Here is a 19,734-nt window from a genome sequence, read left to right on the forward strand (position 1 = left end):
ACTTAAGAGGGAAGTGGAGCACGATATTTAATTCTTGTTGGACTCCCCATTACCAACATTGTATTGTATAGGAACTATATTATACAAGCAAGTGAGGTGAAGAAACAATTACAACAATTTCCGAAATAATGTTTCATTCGACTGATTACATCACCAAGGGGGTCACCCATCATCATTCTTCCAAAGAAGGATGGTACTTGGCAGATGTGTATAGATTATAGGGCATTGAACAAGATCATGCTCAAGAATAGGTACCCCCTTCCTAGGATAGATGATCTACTGGGTTAGTTACAACAAGGAAAATACTTCACCAAGCTGGACTTGAAGTCTGGATATCACCAGTTTTAAGTCATAGAAGAACTAGAGGACCGCCTTAAAAACCAAGCAAGGTTTGTATGAATGGTTAGTCATGTCATTTAACCTCTGTAATGCACCAAATATGTTTATGAGATTAATGAATCATGTATTATTCCCTTTTATATATTCATTTTATGTTATATATTTGGATGATATACTATTATATAGTGCTACCTAGGAGGAGCACATCTCACATTTGACATAGGTGCTAGAGACATTAAAGAAGAAACAATTGCTAGAAAATCCCAAGAAGTGTGATTTTACATAATAGTCTTTGGTGTATGTGATAGGTGGAGGAGAGTTTAATATAGATCCTTCCAAGATGGATTCCATCATGAAAGGGTCGGTGCCTACTAATGTATCTGAGGTTAGGAGCTGCATTGGGTTGGAACAATACCTGAGGAAATTCATAGCTTCATTTTCAATGGTAGCAGCACCACTCCACATCATAACATCAAGTGGAAAGAGTTTACAATGGGGAAAGGGTCAGTAGAGGGCCTTTGAGGAGATAAAGAAGAAGATCAATCAAGCACTAGTTTTGGAATTAGCAAACTTGCAATAGCCCTTTGAAATGGAGATATATGTGAGTGGGTATGTTATGGGAGTGGTCTTGATGCAGGGAGGAAGGCATATATGCTACCATTCTGAAGTATTTCATGGGGTAGTTATTAACTACCCTACCAATGATAAGGAGATTTATGCCCTAGTGAAAGGTGTGAAGAAATGGAAGCCCTATTTGATGGGAAAGGAGACAATAATCCACATAGATCATTATCCACTAGAGTACCTATAGGTCTAGAGTAATCTACAACAGACCAAGCATTACAAGTAGATAGGGTTTCTATGATAGTTTCATTTAGCGATTAAGTACAAGAAGGGTAGAAAAAAAAAAGTTGGCCGATATGCTCTCAAGGCCACCCACATAAAATATCATAGATTTTTGAACTCTTATGCACATGGATCCATTTACCCATGGTGCATACAAAGAGGCATATTCAGAGGATGAGGACTTCAAGGAGGTGTTTCAGAAGTTATAGATTTAGAGTCATGTGCATGATTATGATAGCACCGTTGACTACCATCTCTAGGATGGGTTGCTCTATAGGCTGGATAAGCTATGTGTTCCTAAAGGTGAGTGATTGTAGCTGATTAGAGAGGCTCACACCTCTAAGGTTGTGGGGAACTTTGGTGTAGGGAAGATAGTGGCCATGAGTATTGGCCCAAGATGGAAGAATAGGTAGCTAGGTTCATGAGAGGATTCATGATTTGTTGTACTGGTAAGCCTAGCAATAGGAAGTAAGGTCTATATCATCCCTTACCCGTACCCACTCATCCTTAGGATAGAATTTCCATGGACTTTGTGGAGCTTTACCAACAAACAAGAAGGGAGATGATTACCTATTCATGCTAGCTGACAAGTTCAGTGAGATGTGTGATCTGATGCCCTCTAAAAAGTCCATCACTGGGAAATAAGGAGAAAATGTGTTCTTTGGACAAGTCTGGGTGCACTTTGGGATACCAAGGAGCATCGTTTCAGATAGTGACACAAGATTTATCAGTGCATTTTGGACTACATTGTGGGAGAATATGGACACAAAGTTGAAGAGATCTACAACATTCCATCCATAGATAGATGGATTGAAAAAACTAGTCAATAGAACTTTGGTGCAACAATTAAGGGGATATAATCAGAAGGATCCAAAGGCCTAGGATGAAAATCTAGTATATATACAACATTCTTATAAAAAATCATTCCACACCTCTACTGGAAAGTCCTTATTTGAAACTTGCTTTGGATATTTTTTTCCTTCACCATTGGACATTGCATATGGGTAGCAAGGAGGAGTGGGGGAAGATCTTATAGGAGACACCTTGAGGGCTAAAAAAATTATAGATAATATTAGGAATATCCATCTACAGGTAGAACTGTCACTGCATAAGTCATTAGATAAATATAAGTTTAGGCATGATCAACATAGAACATAGAAACCATTCAAGGTGGGAGATAGAGTATGGATACACTTGAACAAGAAGAGGCTATAGGGGCCTTGTAAGAAAAGAAAGGCTCTATTGAATGGTCCCTTCGAGATATGGGAAAATGTGGGAAATAATGCCTATTGACTCATTTTACCACCTTATATGCACATTTACTCATTTATGAATGTAGATAATCAAAAACTCTATGAGCCTTGCATGCTAGATTAGGAACACGAATAGGTCCTACCTTCTGTGGAGGATTTGGCACTAGATGCTCAGGGAGAGTTGATAGAAGATACAATTTTGCAGAAGAGGTCCAAAACTAAAAGAGAGGGGCAACATGACCTTTGGAAAATTGGGTTGAAAGGACAACTTCCACGCAAAGCTAAATGGTACACCCAAGAAAAGTTAAAGGAAAATTTTCCTCACATCATTTTCTTACCTAGTCCCTATGAGGAAAATGGGTTCCACACTTTTGAGTGCATTTGTTCCATAGCTAAGAAAAAATAGTTGAGAGGGATATGAGACATAGAACACATAGACGATTTTGTGCATTGTAGTAGCCATGAGCCAGGGGTCCTACTTTTTTGTACTCGAGCATTTTCTATTCAAAGAAGGAGAGTAGAGCATCCTCGTGTTCCAGCTGAGATTTTCTCCCAAAAGAGTTTCCTAGGTCGAATATTGTGTCAAATTTGTGTGTGAGATTTTATTTCATGGTTCTCTATTTTTTTCATAATTTTAATTTGCATGCATAAGGTATTTACAATAATTTACAAATCTATAAATCCAAAGAAATATAAAACTATAATAGTGTATATATTGGAATTTTTAAGTATAATTTTATGAGATCTATTATGATAAACTATCCAGTCGAATATCCATGGTAGTTTACAGATCAAAATGTACTTACCCTAAAGAAGAATATTATGAAAAATAAAGAGAATATAAGAATAGAGTAGATCTCACAAAGATAAGGGAAAGTCTATTAAGAAGAAAAATGTATATTCCAAAAATGATAGTTGTTCATTAAAGTGAGAAATGAACCTACATCTTACAAAGAGAAGGAAGAATGTATTCTCATGGACATAGAATTGAATACAACCATAAATATAATTCAGCTATGGAGGAAGAAGTTAAAGTGGAAGTAGACCTTGAAGGTGAGCTTATGAGTGCTCCAGATAAATTAAAGAAGGTTGGATGAAAGAATACAAAGTATAAGGAACCATTGTTAAATGTATAAAAGGAAAATCATTATTCTGATGAAGAGTCAATCAATCTTCAAATGGTTCAATTAAATGAAGAAAAAATAATTTAACAAACCCTAATAAAGTAGCTAAAGTAAAAACAAAGAAGTTTTGAATTTAGACTAGAAGATGAGAACGGATATTTAAGAAAGGAGCTATCTAAGAAATATGAAATGAGAGATCAAATTCAAATGAAGAAGAAATCATCCACCTGAACACCCAACATGAAGATGCAAAAATAAAATAAGAAATCCTTTCAAATGAGCTAGCAAAATGCGTGAGAAATTGCGAGAGGTTTGAAGTAGAGGTAGTGTCTCTAAGAAGAGGTATAGAGAAATCTAGAGCTTAAGTAGATCTAAACTTAATATTTTTAAAGAGTTTTGAGACCCTTAATAATATCCTTCATAATCAGAGATCACTAGAAATCAAGATAGGCCTAGGGTACAAATAGCACCATGAGATTTCTAAAGGAGAATTAAGCTTGAAGTCCCTAGCAAAAGGAGAGCCCATCAACTATGAAAATACACTCAAAAGGAAGGTCCATAAATGCAAATAGAGGCACTGAAAAAAATCAAGAAACAACATAGAAATGACCATATATCCATGTGAGTGATAACAAAAGTAGATCAATGAATTAACAAGAAAAACAAAAAGGATTCAACAAAACCATTCCTCCAAGAAGGCCATACACATCTAGGTATCAAAGTTTCTTTTTTGGCTATTGTTTTTCTTGTAACAATTTTGGTCATAAGAAAATAAATTATGGAAGACATGACTTCAGAAGAAGAGGTTCTTTTCAAACTCCTAGGAATGGTTGTATAAACAACATGTTAGAAATATCCTATAAAACTTATGCCAAAGGATACAATCTTTTTTCACCTCTAAAAAACCACATTGAATTCTATAAATGTAATTTTTTTAAGCATAAGGCAAGTGACTATAGAAGTAGATCGATAAATCCCCACAAGAAACATCTTCTCAAGAAAATCCAATAACACGAAAACACTAAGAGGTGGAAAAAGAAGCAAGAAAAATATAAATAATGTAGATTTGTATTATATGCTCATAACCAAGAAGGAAAGTGGTACATTGATAGTGGGTGATTAAAGAACATGAGAGGGGACAAGAGCAAGTTCATTTATTTAAAATAAGACAAAGGAGGAAGTGTCATATTTGGACATAATTCACTAACCAAGATAGAACATAAAGGGACCGTCAATCCTAAAGAAAGGCTAAAGCTCAAAATTTCCTATATGTTGATGGTTTGAAGCACAATCTTTTGAGTGTTAGTCAAATGTGTGACCAAGGTTATGAATCCACGTTCCATTCTAATGGATGTGAAATAAGTAAAGAAAAAATTTGGAAAGTGATAGCTAAACAATTAGAAATCCTAGAAATGTGTATGTTCTTGATGGAGCCAAGGAAAAATGATGCATCAAAAAAGTGGATAAAATCTAGATATGTCATAAAAGAATGGGACACATCAATTTTGACAACCTAGAGAAAATAAGAAAAATGGAAGCAGTGAAGGGGATGTTGAAAATATGAATGCCTAAAGATTTGATATACAATCCATGTCTGTTTAGGAACCAGACAAGGGTCCATTTCAAGACAAAACGTAATATTCATCAACTAGACCACTGAAGATAGTTCATATATATGTTTGTGGCCATAAAAGAACCCAAACATTAAGAAGATAAAGATTATTTATGCTCTTTATTAATGAATATACAAGAGCAACATGGATCATATTTCTTAAAGAAAAGTTAGAAGCCTATAGCAAGTTCAAGATATTCAAAGCTCAAGTTGAGAATGAAATGGATCTAAATATCAAATGCTTAAGATATGAGAGGAGAAGGGATTTTACGTCAAATGAATTTGATGAATTATGTGAGAAGCATGGAATTAAAGGCAAATAATCAATAGCAATAATTTCTCAACATAATGGGGCAGTTGAAAGAAAGAATATAATAGTGCAAGAAATGGCAAGAGTTATGCTACATGAAGCAAAGGCTCCAAATGCATTTTGGGGAGAAGAAGTTCAAACAATAGTCTACATATCAAACTGAGAGTAAATAGTGATAAGACTCGTTTTGAAATATAAAAAGGTAGACCAACCTTAGTCAATCATCTAAAGGTTTTAGGAATTAAGTGCTATATCAAGAGAAATGAAGATAACTTGGAAAAGTTTGACTCAAGATCTGATGAAAGAATATTTCTTGGTTACTCACCGAGAAGAAAAGGCTACATGTGCTACAACAAAAGACTAAGAAATATAATAGAATGCATTGATGTAAGGGTAGATGAAGCATTGCCACAAACAACTAGGGCATAAAACAATGATGAATCATATGAGGCAACAAGTATAGATCTATAGAAGGAAGAAAAATCAAATAAAGTTGATGAAGAAGAAGATATGGCACCTAAAAAGCACAAAAATCCATCTATGTGTGTGCAAAAATTACATCTTGAAAATAAAATTCTTGGTAGTAGTGAATTGGGAGTTCATACTAGAATAAAATTGATCAACACCCCTAAACATGTAAATATAGCACTATTTTCTGAAATGGAATCCGAATGTTTTGACCAAGATAGAGAAGATAAGCATTGGGCCAAGGCTATGAATGAAGAAATAGACTAGATAGAGAAAACTAAACTTGGGAACTCGTGCCTAGACCAAAAACAAAAAGGTAATTGGAACTAAGTGGGCTTTCAGAAACAATCTAAATGAGGAGGACAAGTGGTAAGGAACAAGGCTAGAATAGTCTATAAATGGTATGACCAAGTAGAAGATATTTATTTTGAAGAAAAATTTTCCCCTATAGCTAGACTAGAAGCAATCACAATGTTCTTAGATTTTGCATGTTTCAGAAAATTCAAATTATATCAAATGGATGCTAATTCGACATTCTTGAATGGTGACTTAGAAGAAGAGGTATATTTTAAATAGCCATAGGGATTTTAGTTGTTTGAAGATGCAAACTAGGTATGTAGACTACTGAAATATCTCTATGGATTAAAGAAATCTCCAAGAGCCTAGTATTAATTAATTTATAGATATATATATGGCAGGAATGATTTAAAAGGGGCACAATAGATAGTAATATTTATATTAAACTAATAATGATAATTTACTGAGCATTGGTGTGTATGTGGATGATATCATTTCACTTTTGAATGGTATAATTTTTAGTCTACCCCTAAGGAGAGCCATGTAAATGCAGTGAAAAAAATCTTTAGATAGTTGAAGGGAACTAATGATTATGGCCTATGGCACTAAAGGAGAAAATACCTCACTCTGATGGAATACATACATGTAGATTTGGTAAGCGGCGTTGATGATGAGGAAAGCACAAGTGGTGTAGCCTTCTTTTTGGGTAACTACTTTGTGTCATGGGTGAGTAAGAAATAGACCTATATCTCCTTGTCTACAGTTGAAGCAGAATACATTGTAGTAGCTACATGTTACACTCAAGTCTTCTAAATGAAGCAAACTTTGAGAGATATCAAGGTAGAATATTCTCACACTATTCCAATTATGTGTGACAATACTAGTGCAATTAACATTTCCAATAATATTATAATGTGGTCAAAGAAAACATCTATTCCTATCATATATCACTTTCTTAGAGACTAGGTTATTGATCTCACTGCCAGGTTGGAATATATTGCTACTAAAGAACAAATTACAGATATATTCACCAAACCTCTTCTCATAGAGCCATTTAATTATCTAAAACATAGGATAGGAGTGATATCTATCTCAATCCATTATACTTGTAAGTGGGATATGGAAACTCTCAATACATGTCAAAGCCTATGAAAAATTTAGAAAGTGAGCTCCAAGAGAAGAATGTTGAAATGGAAAGTTTCTATGATTTACATAATTGGTATAAGTAGCAAAGATAATTGGTATCAACTTCCACCTTAGTAGTTAGTGGAAATAATAAGTAATTGTTATCAGATTATTCATTGATGTCATATCATTAATAATATCAACTATTTTTGAACTCCTATTATATTAAAATAAGGGGGAGATTTGATAATATGGAGATGCATCAGTTTAGGGGGAGTTCAGATGAGAAAACATGAATTATCAATTGGTATCAGACATACATAGCCCTTATGAGTGTAGTTGGTATAGGCGATTAATTGATATTAGAAGTTCCAAACACAACGCTTTTCCATTGATGTAAAAGGGGGAGAGATTGGCCATTCAATGTAGAGTTTAGACACCACTGTAGATATAAATTGGTGTAGAGATTGGAAATTGTTGTAGATCTTGGTAATTGATTTTGTATTAGAAAAGGGGAAATTGAAATTGGTGCAGGGAGATTGGAAATTGGTTTGTCGGCATATTAGTAATTTGGAAAGTATGCTCAAATGCCTAAGGAGATCAGGGGTTTCTAGTGCTCCAATACTAGAGTTTTCCATCAATGACATAGGGGGATATTGTTGAATGTATTGTTATTAATTTCAATGTCATGGGAAGTTCCCAAAATATCCATTACTATTAAATTCATGGGGAATCCGTAGTAGAAGCCATGAACGAAATTTTGTGTTTTTCCTTGGAAGGAAATTTAGTGACTTCGTGGAAAAAAATTTGGTGATTATTCCTTGAATTAATTTTCACATTTCCACAACATGCCTGCACAAATGAAATATGGTGTATAATATAAATATGCAATCCAATAGGGTATGTATGATCCAAAGGAATTTTCTGGTATGAGAATGTAACTTATACACCATATTCCATACCGCCCCATGTAACTTAGTGCAAAAATACTTATAAATGAAAATTGGTTTTTTTCCACGAACTTGGTCTTCCTTAATCCAAGCCACTAATATACATTTAATGATAACTAAGCATGATTAAGAGATGATTAAGCATACCAAGAACAATATAAATAGCCCAAATCATGATATAGCTCACAACATACTCAAAGTTTAAAGTGCGCTTGTGCATGAAATGGATCTAATGGTAGAGAAAACTTCAATACAATAGTCTAGATTATATCCTACTCACGACATGTTCAGAGTTTGAAGTGCGCTTGTGCATGTATGGATCCAACTTCTGAGAATGCCTTAATCCTATTGGAGAATGTAACTAGATTCAGTCTTCAGAATGACCTTTGTAAACACGACATTGTATGTTTTATAATGAAAAGAAGAAAAATAATTTTATTTGTTTATCAAAGCATGGGTTCCATGCTCAAGTTTAGGTCAAAGCATGTTCTTCATGTTTCCAGGGTCTTTTAGGTCAATAAAGGATTTTTATCATGTATTATAGTCCATTTGGATGCATTGCAATAAAAGAAAATAATTATTTTTGAGTCAAGAAATTCAATTTATCCTCCAAGACCAAGTCAGCCAAAGCAAGGACAAGTCGTATCAAAGGAAGTTTATTCGATCTCACAAGAAAGCTATAAATAAAAATACTTCAACTCATTTGGAACATATACTCAAAAACAAGTTTGATCTGCAATTGAAGAAGAACAAAAGGAAGTGTGAAGGGCTATAAACCAAGGAGAATCACCTAGAGAAGGAAGGAAGCATGAAGGAAGACCTAAATTTTTCCACATGTGTTAAATCTAGGGTTTTTGGGCTTATTGTAGGGTCAAAAATTGCAGGCCAAAAGTGCAGATCTAAAATGGAGGTCGAGACCTATTGTAAGTAGACTTGAAGAAGGTTCGATCTTGGAAGAATTCATCTTGTTTGAAGAAGATATTGTTGAAGGGTCTGGCTTGGTGCTTGGGAAGAATATTGGATTTGGTCTTGGGTCTTGGAAGTCTCATCTTGAATTAATTCTATAAGAAGAAAAGTATTATTTATGGGTTTTCCCCTTGGAGGGGTTTTTACCTAGTAAGAAGCCTATATTTTTTTTACTTCATCTCTTTGTGATCTTCATTATTTTGGTAATTGCTTGATGAACAAGAAATAGTAAAAGGCCAACTAACACCATAAGTAATTATAAAGTAAGGAAAATCAAACATAATACACAAGAACCTCGATCTTCCAACATGGTATCAGAGCTAAGGTGCAAGAAGGAGATTGAAGATCACATCTTAGTTGGTAATTTCTTCTCAATGGAAAGGCTTATGAAGAAGGGTTTCAAATTTCTAGGGAACCTCACTGTAACTATCAAATAATGCATCTTGAAGAACATCTCTAAGCTAGCCAAAGAAGTGATGTATGGAAGTTTCTTCTCTGCTCTCTCTGGAACTTTCAAGGATGATAATATATGGGTTATTCATCATGGTGCTTCCATACATATGACAAGTGAATGCAGTCAACTTCAGACTTTTTCGAAAGGAACCTCTTCTCATTTAATTGAATTTGGAGACAAGAAGAGATATCTAGTGAAAGGAATTGGGTCTAATTCACTGGAGCTAGAGACGGTGGAAGCATTGATCTCAACAACATACTATATGTTCCAGGTTTGAATAAAAAATACTTTTTGCTTCTTATCTAGAGGATATAGGTGATAGGATTGCTTTTGTTGATGGAAAATTTTTGGTTTGGTGTAAGGGATCCAGTGTTGAACATGCTAAGATAATTGGGACTCGTGAGGGGGCACTACATTATGGGAATTTTGAGGTCTAAAATGGGCCTCCTAAGGAAATTATAAAATAATAGTGGAAATAATAAAATAAGATTAGATTACATCATCAAATTAGAGGGAAAAAAGCTCTTTTTTCAACTTATTTGTCAGGCTAGGAAGTAAATCCTCAAATGAGATTATATTATTCATTTAGGCTATTCATTATTATATACATGAGGGACTGACTGTTGAGTTTCATCTCCCGATGACTCTCCATTTTCTCAATTAACTATTTACACTATTTACAATTGTTCACCCAATCCCTATGATTAGGAGTCAACATTCCCCCCTTAATCTGAAGGGATGTTGGTGAGTCCAAGCATCGTTCTGAATCTTTCAAGCTTTTCTCTTCCAAGCGCTTTGGTGAAGATGTCTGCAATATTCTCATTAGTGGAACAATGGCGAAGATGGATTGTTTTGGCCTCAACATGATGTAGAATCAGATGATATTTTGTATTTATGTGCTTTGTTCGATCATGGAACTTTGGGTTCTTGGCCAACTTTATTGCCAAGGTATTATCAATTATGAGTGGAGTTGAATGTACATGTTTTACCTGCAAATCTTCCAGAATTTTCCTGAACCTCACAATTCCTTTTGTTGCCTTAGCTGCTGCCACATATTCTACCTCTGTTGTGGAATCTGCCAGAATTGATTGTTTGCGTGATCTCTAGGAGGCAGCTCCTGATCCAAGACTCATAGCATAACCATAAGTAGATACCCCAATTTATTTGTCTCGATCAAAGTCTGAATCAGAGTATCCAATCAAGCTGAAGTCACCCACCTGTGTATACTTGAGTCTAAAGTCTTGAGTTCCCTTCAAGTACTTTAGAACTCTTTTTGCAGCAGACCAATGTCCCTCACAAGGATTTTTCATAAATCTGGAGAGGATTCCAATAGAAAATGAAATGTTTGGTCTGGTAGTAGTCAAGTAGTTGAGACTTCCTTCAAGTTGTCTATACATTGTTGCATCCTCAAATTATTTTCCTTCAATGGATGTGAGCTTTAATTTTTGTTCCATTAGAGTAGTCAGAGGATTGCATTCAACCATGCCAAACCTATTCAATAGATCTCCAATGTACTTCTTTTGAGAAAGGAATATGGACTTCGGATGTTGAGTTACTTCAATACCAAGATAGTAATGAACATAGCCCAAATCAGTCATTTCAAAACCTTTCCTCAGTTTCTTTTTTATGGATGCAATGTAGCTCTCATTGTTCCCTGTCATAAAAAGATCATCTACATATACCACAAGATATACAACTGTTTTGCTAGTTTTCTTGAAAAACAAAGTTGCATCATCAAGATCATAATGTTTGAAATTGAGTTTCAAAAGATGCTCAGTTAGTTTCTCATACCAGGCTCGCGGTGCTTATTTGAGGCCATACAAGGATTTCAGAAGTTTGCATACTTTATGTTCATGTCCTTTCAGAACAAATCCTTCAGGCTGGGACATAAAAACATTCTCTTTTAGATCTCCATTCAAGAAAGCAGTTTTTACATCCATTTGATGGACTTTCCAACCATTTTGAGATGCTAGGGCAAAGAGTGTCCAGATGGTAGCCCATTTTGCTATGGGGTCAAAAGTCTCCTCATAATCGACCCCTTCCTTCTATGCAAAACCTTTTGCCACAAGCCTGGCTTTGTGCTTGTCAAGTGAGCCATCAACTCTATACTTGTTCTTGTAGACCCACTTGCAGTCAATTGGTTTGGTTCCCAATGGAGGATCAACTAGCTTCCAAGTGCCATTCTTTATCAAAGCATCATACTCCTTTTGCATTGCTTCTTTCCATTCATCATGAGAAGAAGCTTCTTTGAAGGAAGTTGGTTCAAAATCTATAGACAAATTCAATTCACAATCATAAGAAACATCCATATCAACAAGTGAATTAGAGTCATCTACATCACCTCCATTTTTCCAGGTTGAATTTCTAGTTCCTGTCTTTCCAACCTCATTAGGATGAACACTTTCAAGTGTCTTTATCAGCCACTTTGGGGGACCTTTCTAAGATGGTCTAGGCTGCTCAATTGATTGAGTTGGGACTGAATCAAGATTGAGTCTCCCAATTCTGTCAATCACATCACTCAAAGTATCATCCATTGTTGGAGTTTCATGCAGGGGAGAGAGTGCTTCATAAGAAGATTCCACAGGTTGATCTAGCATAGGAGTCCCCCCCTTCAAGATGTGGAATCTGATTATCAAATTCTTGAAATGATTTTGCATTTGCGAATCTATCCAAGCGATCAAGTTGCCGCTCAACGACATCATCAGTTTTGGATGATCCAAGAAAGATTACATCTCTAGATACAACAAACTTTTTATTGAATTCATCATGGAGACAGTATGCTTAGGAGGTGTTTGAATACCCTAGGAAGATACACTTATGACTTCTTGCACCAAGATTGTTTCTATGTACCTTTGGTATCAAGGCATAACATGTGGAACCAAAGACCCTGAGATGATTTATCGAAGGAATGTCTCCATACCACATTTCATAAGGAGTCTTGCTTCTAATAGCATTATATGGACATCTATTCTTTACATATACAACACATAGAACTGCATCAACCCAAAACATCAATTTTACATTTTTGAAAAACATCATGGAGCACACCATATTTAAGATTGTCCTATTCATTCTTTTAGCTACTCTGTTATGTTGGGGATTATAAGGCATAATTGTTTGATGTTTGATCCCATGTTGGTGAAGATAGTTTTCAAATTCATTTGAAGTGTATTATTTTCCATTGTCAGTGAAAATAGAGCCAATATGAGATTGTGCATCATTTTCAATCCATGTATGAAAGTTATTAAATGTTTGAAAAACATCAGATTTGTTCTTCAATAAATAAACCCAACACAGTCTAGTGTAGTCATCAATAAATGTCATCATATATTTATTTCCATTTTCAGAAGGAACAAGCATTGGACCACATAAATCTGAATGAATGAGTTCAAGTTTTCTATATGCTCTGGAATGCGAATCATGAAAATACTATTTTGTATGCTTTCCTAGAATGCAAGCATCACATTGCTTAAGTTTCCTAGGAATTGCAGGCAAACCAGTAACACCATTTTTCTTCAACAAGCGGAGGCTGTCATAGTTCAAGTGTCCAAATCTAGCATTCCATAATAAACTTTATGGAAATGTACCTTCAACATAATGAGAATTGTATGAGAAATTTTGTTCACAAGCACAGGTTCCCCGCGGCTTGAGAAGCCTTTCTTCTTCTTTTCCTTTAATGGCAAGTGAGTGGTCTGATGATTTTCTTACCTCAACCTTGCCATCAAACATGTGAATGGAGTTTCCTTGCTAGCGGATGTGGACCAAGGATAACAAGTTTCTTTTTAGCTATGGGAGATATAAAACATGATGCAAAAGAAAGTCTGGAAGGCTAGGCAATTTAAGCCTGATTGTGCCAAGCCCTGATGGCTTGAGTTTTGATTTGTCTACAAAGTATACTACTCCATCAACATTGTCGTTAAATTCTTCAAAAAAACCTCTTCTAAAAGTCATGTGGCAAGTTGCTCCTGAATCAAGCAACCAATCATTTTTCCAAGAAGCAAGTGAAGCATTAAATAAGTCTTCATTTACTCCAATATTATAGTGTGCCACAACATAGTGAGAGGATTCAGGTGCTTTACCTTTCTCTTTGTCATTAGTTTTACCTTTGGGTTGGTTTCTTTCCTGCTCAATTCTGTCCTAAGGCAACTTGCATGTGGATGCATCATGTGATCCATCTCTTTTGCAATGTATGCAATGTAAATATGACTTTTCTCCTTGGGAGTGTCTGCACCCCCTACCTCTGAAATTTATTTTTCCTCTTCCTCTTAGACCACCTATTCCTCTGGAAGAATCTTGAGCAAGATTATTCTCTCTATGTGCAAGACACACAACCTCTTCAAAAGAGAGAGGAGTTGTCTTCATCCCAAAAGCTTTCTCTCTTTCAACAATTTTTTTTCACAAGGGAGTCAAAGGTAATATCTTTGAGGTTTCCATTTGCTTGCAATGACTCAAGATAATTTAAGTGGGATAAAGTGCCTTGAGAAAAGCTATTAGAGGAATGTCCAGTTCAACATTAGTGACTTTGATATCATGCATAATAGATTTTACTTCTGATGCAAGAGCAAGAGGATCATCATTTTGTAATTCAAGGCTGAACAATGTAATCGTGAGTTGAAAAACTTCAAGTGCAGAGTGTGAGTCATAGAGTTCCTTCAGTTTCCGTAAGGCTTTGAAAGCATTTGAAAATGGTGAAATATGGTGACTCATCTCTTCATTTACTGATGTTGCAATCAATGCATAAGCCTTGATGTTCTTATTTTCCCAAATGGCGAATTCCTTGTCTGAGGTAAGTTGTTCTGATTCTTTGTCTCTATCTCCAACACACACTCCTTTCCACAGCTCATTAAAAATGAGAGTGTGTTTAATTTTCCTTGACCATTCTGGATAGTTCTCTTTCCCAGAGAGAACTACTCCAGCAATATATATTAGTGAATGCATTCCCAAAAAAACAATACATGCTTTTGATTTCCAAAACAAACACAACCTTTCTGGATATCTTCTATTTAGCTGGAAAATAATTCACTATATTAATACTTTTAATGTAGCATATATTCCTCCACTCAAAAATATATTATATGATGGTTTCAACATATGAACCATATAATATATATCAGCAAAAAATACCATCCAAAATTCTCATTCTATTATCACCATTCAAAAATATCAATGAATTTTAATACTACCACCATTTTCAAAGGAGTTGAATGTGCTTCACACCATATAAATTCACCATATCTCGAACTTTTGTTTGCGGAACTGTAGTAGTGAATTTGCAACCAGTGTGAAAAATACCCCAATAGTCTTCGACGCTGCAATAACGGGAGCTATGGGAGTGGAGCTGAGGAACATGGATTTATATGCAGACTTTCAAAATATTCATATTGAAATATCAGCGTATACAACGTTTTGATATCAGACCAGCGTATGCAGCGTTTTGATATCAGACCAACAACACAATCATTCAATGCATATAAATAATTTGTACCAACAGTATGCAGCGTTTTCTAGCAGTGTCCAAATATTGATATAATGGAGGGTCGTTTGGTCTTCTACCAAACTCAGAGCGTACTCAGTCCAACACCACGCTCCAGGGAATAATAGACTCAAATGCAATTTCAGTCATAGTGTTGGCCATAACACCATGCTTCCAGCTGCGCCACCCTTCCAGCACATAGTCGCAACACTTCCTAGCATCACATGACCATTCCATGCAGCATCTGGCTCCAATATTCACATTAGGCAAAGCAATGCCTTAATGCAGCAAATCGACCCTTCAGCACTCCCACTGCATTTAGACTAGTGAATTCAATAATGCACAGAATCTTGCAGGGATAAGACAGAGAAATCACCAGCGCAGGTGTACAGGATGCAAAGAAGGTGACAGTTCTGCAAAAATAGGTAGAACATGAGGGAGTTACAAAGGGAGGAAAGCTAAAATTAGAACTGGCTCTGATACCATGTCAGGCCAAGAGGTAACTCCTCAAATGAGATTATATTATTCATTTAGGTTGTTCATTATTATATACATGAGGGAGTGACTGTTGAGTTTCATCTCTCGATGACTCTCCATTTTCTCTATTATTTATTTACACTATTTACAGTTTTTCACCCAATCCCTTTGATTAGGTGTCAACATTATCTCCATATGGGTTTACTCAAATTTTGAGCGGAAACACTCGTTGGATGCAAAGTTTGGTTCCTCATCCAAGGAGTAGCCATGGTGCATACTTTCGATGGACCCTACTACATGAAAATTGAGAAATAAATGAAAAATATGATTGCATTCATGTTTTTTCATGTATTTCTCATTTTTCGTGTGAAGGATCCATCAAAAGTATGCAACATGGGTACTCCTTGGATGAAGAATTAAGTTTTGCATCCAATGAGCACTCCCACTCGAAATTTGAGTAAAACTTTAGGGATATAAGTTGAAAATATGAGTTGAAAAAGTTATTTTATTAATTTATTATTTTTTAACCATTCATCACTCTCTTCGATATATTGGTAATGAAATCCATCTCTTGAGATATACGAATTCTGATTGGGCTAGTAGTGAGATACATGGAAGAAGAACTATAGGTGGATGTTTTAGTTTGGGATCTTCTATGATCTCATGGATGAACAAGAATCATGATATTGTTTCTCTGATTAGTGTTGAAGCCAAGTAAATTATTGTAGGTGAATTTGTTTGACTCATGAATTTTCTATCAAATTTATTTGAAGGGCCCTACATGTATACATTGTGACAATGAAAGTTGAATAAAATTGATAAAGGACCTAGCATTTCATGCTAGGAAAACACATATTAACAATAAGTACCATTACATCAGAAGTCTGGTATGAGATGGGGTCATGAAGCTACATTATATTCCTATATATGAACAGGTAGTTGATATTTTGACAAAGGAATTACCATACAAGAAGCTTGAGTTCTTAAGAAGAAAACTTAGTTTGGTAGATATCTCCTCCTTGATTGAGAGGGAGGGATGATGGATAATATATTCTTCTCTTTATATGTGATGCACTAGACCAGGACTAACAACTATAAGTATTAGTGAAGACCATGAAGAAAGAACGGGGTTCAGAGGATTGGATAAGCATATAGGATTGGAACATCTTAAGGATAAGAAAATCCAAGATAGAAGTGAACCTATAGACCGATACTCCTTAAGGATGAGTCAGGGAATCCAAGACAAGAGTAGTCAAAGAGGACCAATATTCTTTGAGGATTGGAGATCCAAGATAAGAATATTCCTTAAAAGACATACCTGGTGAAAATTCAAATGGGGTATGTGCCTTTAGAGGTAGTGTGGTATCTCACGTAAATCCTCCTAACATGATGCTCTCATATAAGTTTAGTTTGTCAAGTTAAGGCCTTGTTGAAAATGTTGGTTATAGATTCTTAAAATATGTCTTATCAATCTCACTCTTCCTGTGAGAATACTTCAATTTGAGATTCCATGTACCATAAGATGGGATTATGAATACCTCCCTAGTTAAGAAGGAGTGTTGGAGAATGTTACTAGATTTGGCCTTCATAATTACCTTTGTAAACATGAATTTGTATATTTTATATTAAAAAGAAGAAAACTAATCTTATTTATTTATCAAAGCATGGAATTCATGCTCAAAGTTTAGGTCAAAGCATGTTCTTCATGCTTATAGGGTCTTGTAGGTCAATAAAGGATTTTTGTCATGTATTATAGTCCCATTTGAACTCATTGTAATAAAGAAAATGATTATTTTTTAGTCAAGAAAGTCAATATATCCTCCAAGACCAAGTCAGCCCAAGCAAGGACAAGTCAGCTCAAGGGAAGGTTATTTGATCTCACAAGAAAGCTATAAATATAAAGACTTTGACTCATTTGGAAAATATACTAAGAAGCAAGTTTGATCTGCAATTTAAGAAGAACAAACAGATGTGCGAAGGGCTAGAAACTAAGGAGAATCACCTAGTGAAGAAAGGAAGAATGAAGGAAGACCTAAATCTATCCACGTGCGAAATCTAGGGTTTTAGGTCCTATTGCAGGGCCGAAAATTATAAGCCGACCGTGCAGATATGAAGTGGAGGTTGAGACCTATTGAGAGAAAAATGAAGAAGGTTTAATTTTGGAAGAATTCATATTGTTTGAAGAAGATATTTTTGCAGGGGTTGTCTTTGTGCTTTGGAGGAATTTTGGCTTTGGTCTTGGGTCTTGGAAGTCTCATCTTGAACTGATTCTATAAGAAGAGAAGTATTCTTTGTGTATTTCCCCTTGGAGGGGTTTTCCCCTGGAGTGGAGCATATATCTTCTGTACTTTGTCTCTTTGTGATCTTCATTGTTTTGGTAATTGCTTGATGAACAAGAAATAGTAAAAGGCCAACTAACATCACAAGTAATTATTAGGTAAGGAAATTCAAACATAATATACAAAAACTTTGGTTTTCCAACAAATCCAATAGCACATATCCATATCGAGTTCACATATATGTGGTGGTTAATGAAAGGAATGTACTTGATCTAGTATATAGTATGACACGGTAGTAGTATGATTTGGAACTTCCACGTGGATGAAAAGAGAAATATCCATTGACATGGCATCAACAGGGAGTGACATGGTAGGCATAAATGGAATTTTTGGTAGGTGGATTGGAAAATTGGCAGGTGACACATGGAATGTACATGTCAGCACTCAGACATGTGGTAGGCTCTGATTGGTTATACCACATGAGTTGGTAGGTTATGTGGAGATGGTGGGTGTTGTACTAAAGCATCGGGAATTGTAGTTCAATTTGGTTTATAAATTCCAAGGCTGGTATTTAGCATGACATGGAAAAAATGATGTGGAAAATGAAATTAAAGTAGGACCACAAGGGATACCCTAATTGGTTCATGGTGGATTGACGTGGAAAACACAATGTTCTCTAAAATTGCATCATGAAATTTTTTGGTGAAGTTTTCTAGTGTATTTGGTTTTGGGTGAAGAAAAGGTGTGTTGTGTGTGGAGCATGATTGTTCAGAGGTCTTTGTTTCAGCCGGATGTATACCCCAGGAAGTTTGTACACCCCTCCATGCGGGGGGTTCCGGGGGCCAGCGGTCCCCCAGTGGGGGCTCGGGGGCAGCGCCCCCGAAGCTAAAAACAAATGTAAAATTGCCTTGTAAAAATATAGTAATTTCTAGTTAATCTGGGTCGTTCATTAGGTAGATGATCTGATGGTAGAATGTTGGGTCTCTATAATACTAGTGATTACCCCATTACTATTGTAGTTATACCCCTTATTTATATTGTTGTGCCCCTATTACCCCCATGTTGTTATTTCTGTGCCCCATAGAATCCCTCTATTGTTATTTTTGTGGCTTTATATTATTATTGTTAGGTTGGCTGGATTATATTGTGACTCCTTAGACTCGTATATATAGAAAGGAGGTTTTGTCATTTGTATCATCCAAGAATTATTCATTTATGTAATGTAAATGAGGTTACCCCCTCGAAGAGGCTGAATTCTAAGGCGTTGATCTATCTTTTCTATCTTTTCTTGAGCTGGTTTCATAACATTTGGTATCAGAGCTTGGGATTCTAGGGTTTCGCTGCTCCAAACAGGTCATCGTGGAATTTTCGCTATAACTTTTTTCTGTGATGTTTCAGAAGTCGCAAAAAAAACCCATTTTAGAAGAAATCGCGCTGAACCTTGGGTCCAAATTTCATAGCTTTTCATGCGATATTTGCGGAGATATGATCTGAGGAAGTTGGTATTTTTGCAGGTTCCTGAATTACATTCAAACCAGGTGACCTGGGGAAAATCGTCATAACTTTCTCTCTATGGATCGGATTGAAATTTCGTAAGAAGGTACAAAAATAGGACGGACTGTAGTTTCTTGTATGCATTTTTCAGATCCATAGGTCGAAACAGTGACTCGTGGCACGTTGTACAAGTTTGCTCTACTGAACTAGTCTATAATCAAGTCATTGTGGGAGATTTCGCATAACTCTTCCTTGGAGAATCCAAAT

This window comes from Pinus tabuliformis, chromosome 9 (assembly GCF_031772625.1).
Source record: "Pinus tabuliformis cultivar Carrire ecotype Pingquan chromosome 9, CPIR1, whole genome shotgun sequence".
Taxonomy (NCBI): Eukaryota; Viridiplantae; Streptophyta; class Pinopsida; order Pinales; family Pinaceae; genus Pinus; species Pinus tabuliformis.